The sequence below is a fragment of the Phasianus colchicus genome, chromosome 3 (genome assembly GCF_987193195.1).
Source record: "Phasianus colchicus chromosome 3, bPhaCol1.hap1.1, whole genome shotgun sequence".
In the NCBI taxonomy this organism is placed as follows: Eukaryota; Metazoa; Chordata; class Aves; order Galliformes; family Phasianidae; genus Phasianus; species Phasianus colchicus.
The window spans coordinates 64,751,286-64,755,695 of record NC_143438.1 but is presented as its reverse complement, the minus strand read 5'-3'; positions in this window follow the sequence as shown (position 1 = coordinate 64,755,695).

Here is a 4,410-nt window from a genome sequence, read left to right as displayed (position 1 = left end):
TCAGAGCGAAAACAGTGAAAAAGCTGCTCAAATGTACAACCTTTCCATTCTGTTTCACAGTGGTTGATTATCCAAAGTTAACTATAACCGTGTCCCTTGCGTGCTACAGTGGGAGGAGCTGGAAAACTGCTTCTGCATGCTATATTCTACCTGCATTTTTTTTTTCTTTTATGATACAGTGCAACCCTTCTGATAATCTTGGAATGCTTCATGGAATTACCTTATCAGAAGTTACACTGGCTCTAGTTTTTTTCATGAACTCAGGTACATCCAGGAAGCTTCCTATCTCCTGTGACCTTCTACACATTTTGTTGTCAAGTAGTGGTGTAAAGGTTCTAAAAAAACCACTCTCATTTGCTTTGTGTAAAGAGACTGTAGATTAATATGGAATTTTGTTCTCTCTGTTCCGAACAGTAAGGAAGTACAATACAATTACAGACTATCCTCAGTTCCCATCTATCTGGCCTTATTATGTCTATTTTTACAACTATTCATGTTCTTCATCAGTGACAATAAGCTGGCTGTGCAGGCATGCTTAACAAAGATCTGAGCAACATAAACACTAAAGCAAGAGTTCCCCCTCCTCTTTACAGTCCCTCCCCAACACACACTGTGTTGCTGCGATGGCAGCAGTGGATCTCATATGCTCTCAGAAGATGGCTTCCTGCTCTAAAACTTCTTCATGCAGAATGAGATGGCAGTGTGCTGTTTTCAGAGCCACTAAGGTACACAGAAAAGAAATTATTTTCCTTCTCTGAACAGAAGGCGGAGATTTTGGGTAGGTGCATTACTCATCAATTAGATACAAAATCCAAACAAACCCCACACAGGAAGTCACTTGAATCTTTGTATAAGGTTGCTGAATTTTGCTTTCTAATCAGGTGTTTTTAAATGCTGCATGGCAAAATTTCAAATTTTCTTGCTTTGCAAGTGAGCCTGTACAGAGAACTACTCTTTACACTGCTAAACAACAGTTACAGTAAAGATTACATGTACAGGAAAACCTTCCAGGTTACGCTTAACCAAGAAGAGGAAATAACTACATACAAAGCATTTAAATGTTCATCGAATGATAAATGTCCGCTATCACATAGCTATCCCCAAATTTAAGAGTATCTTTGACCATGTTCCTTCTTGCACAAATTCCCTGCAGATTTTGTAGGGTGCCCTGTTTAACCCACAGTTGTATTTCCTATGCAGTACAGAAAACAGTATTTGGGAATTTTAGGATTACAACTGAAGTGTTAGACTATTTCATGTCTACAAACAAAAAAAATTCTACAGTAAGTAACATTTCAGTAACGAACGTGTAAAAAGATTCATTATATTTTACCCTCTATACTTTTTTCGTTTTTTAAAAGAAGCATGCAAAATATCTTTGTAAATTAAGGTTGATGAAAAACTATTTGCTGTTGAAAGGCTTTATTTGTTCAAGAAATCACGGTAGTTTCATCATGAGATAGATTCCTGTTATATTCTGATGGTTCAGCTTGAAGTTTCTTCAGTTGCAGAATTTGTTGTAATTGAAGTATTTGCTACATAACTAGTTACTAGTTATAGGAATAAAATGATTCACTGCATTAAAGATGCTAGTTAAAATTATATACAAGGGTTCCACGTTAACTGGAATTATCCTAGTGCATAGGTTTTGATAAGATATCCTAGAAAAAATCTATGACTTTTTACATCAAAACTACATGTTGCACAAGCTCAAACTTATCTTAAGCTAGCTGAGTTGTATTACAAAACTCTAGTTCCAAAACAGTCTGCCATGCAAGTAACTATTAAATAAGGAGTGTATTTAAAACAGAAATGTATGACATTATCAAATACCATTATATCCTCTACTGTTTAAAGCACTTCTTCAGTGCTGCGAAAACAGGCCCCTCAGTGACCACTAAAGAGAGGGAATGAATTGACCCTTTCTGATTCCGTCATATTAAAACTCACTCCAATTGATTTTTTAATATGGAAAATCACACACTATAGAGAACCGTTCTTACTATTTTTTCATGCCTTCATATGGAAATTTCTTACAGTTACATCTTGCATTCATAAAAATCTGTATTTGGGGGGATTTTTTGCTTTATAAAGTAAATCATAAACAATTAATGTATTCTAAATTATTACTTAAAATACTTATATGCTTTCTTTCTGTCTTAAGTGAATCACAATGCAGCCCCTGAATTAAGGCCAAGAAATATTAGCTCTAGATAAGCAAAAGCTTTAAAACTGCATAATTAGTCAGGCTACAAAATAGTTTTCAGACTAGTGATACAGTAAACTTGAGTAGAAAATGATTTTTCAAAATTAATTTTGCACTAACTCTGAAGAAGCAGAAAGCAGCACTATAATGTACTTGTTCACGTGGTTTTGTTGTAGGTTTGTTGGTTTTTTTTTGCTTTAAATCTGATCTCATAGTCACATACAGAAAGCATTCCAATCTTATCTTTAGGACTATTAACCTTGTTAATTGTTCAGTTCTCCATAATAAATGTAATCATTCTTTCTGATTGTGATATAAAATAGTACACAAGCTAATAAAATCAAGGTTATTTCCATAAAACGTCTTCCTGAAAATGAAAACAGCTCTCAGATTACTATCACTACTGAATTTTTTTTATAAGTAGCAATACGTTCCCTTATTACTCTAGTTTAGTAAGAAATATAGGTACTTACAACAAGGTCTTTATTTAAAGGGTTGTTTTCTTGTTTGTTTGTTTCTCACATGTTCTGAATAAGGAATACACATAAAGAATAACAGTATCTCTTTTTGTTTTTTGAGTATGGAGAGTTGTAATTGACATACTCCAAAGATATCATATTTATATTAATAATCTGGAGTATTTATTAAGTATGCTTATAAAACACACACTTTGATATATCTCTTCTGCCATTTGCTGACACGTAAGAGTACACAGGGAGCCTACATTAACCATACCTAATGAAGTCACACGAACTTATGCCATAGTATCACCTTGCAACCATCAACATGGCCAAAGATCTCCAAACTAGAGAGATTATTTGCCAAAAGCTTGATACAGGAAGCTGTGTCCAGATTTTCTCATGTCAGTGAGGAATTTCACCTTTGGCTTATGAAGACACACCTCTGTATTGCTGCAGAGACTGAGTGCCCCATCCCCATAACACACTCTCAATGGGCACTGTCACAGGAAGGCTGCATCAGCTGTGACACTGCCCACCCCAAAACATTTCATAAATGAATCACGAGCAGTGACTCAGAAACTTGTATTCTAATACATATCAAATTATGAGCATGTTTGATATCAAAAGATTCATAATGTTGCAGTGTTATTTTTCATGATGGAGATCATCAGCTGTTTTTAAGAAATAAAAATGTCAGAGGTGAACTGCATCCAAAAAAGAATAATAAATCTAAGTGTGTTATCCAATTCTTAGACATTTTGGAAAATAAATTATCTCTTGTGCTTAAGACCTAAATATCATAATGGAAACATGCCTACAGTCCTCTACAAAAGATCACAGCAAGTCTCTAACACTGTCACTACTCTGCCCCCACATAAAGAACACTATTCCAAACAAGGACAAAGTTGTCTTTGAGTTGATTAAAATAATTTTCAGAAAATATTGTGAATTGTGAGAGCAAATGCAGAGCACAACTACTACTTCCAGTAAGCTGATCAAAGGAACAATTTAATATATACCCAGCATCAGCATTCTGCTTTACCAAATAAATTTGTAGCACTTAGATGTTTTTATGTCTTTTCCATTTTGCATCTTCATTTTGACTTTGCCCAGAAAGTTTAGTGAGTAAATAAAACACTACAAAAGTAAAATAAGAAACAGAATCAACAGCAGATTTCTGCGGCACAAGTATTAGGCAAGGTAATAAGACTATCTGCAACAAATCATGCCCACTGTAATGCAAGCATAAATCTTTCTGGGAAATCTAGGTTAAACCTGTTTCCACTGCACACGTTTTTAGACACTTAGACCACCACATGCATTCTATAAAATTGAGATACTGGCACATACTGAATCTGCCTCTTTTTTTCATTTGATTACTCATTACACTAAACTCCACAGCATCGTACAGCAAAAATACAGATTCCTTTAATAAGTGATGACAAGAGGTAAGGTTTTTCGGTTTGGTTTGGTTTGGTTTTTTGTTTTTTTTTTTTTCATTTTGGATTAACAGGAACAGATCATTACTGTGAGGTGTTAACTGTTTTTATCCTTTTGGCTTCAAAAAGTATCCATCTAGTAGAACAAAATCACTATTTCAATAGCTACGAATCTGCATACACAGAAAAAACAAAGAACATGGATGGCTTATGACTGGTCAAATGCTATGGAGTTGCCTTATTTAGAGTGCTTTGCTGGAAATATTGCCCAGGAGTTATGAAGATGTCAATGACTAGTCTACAC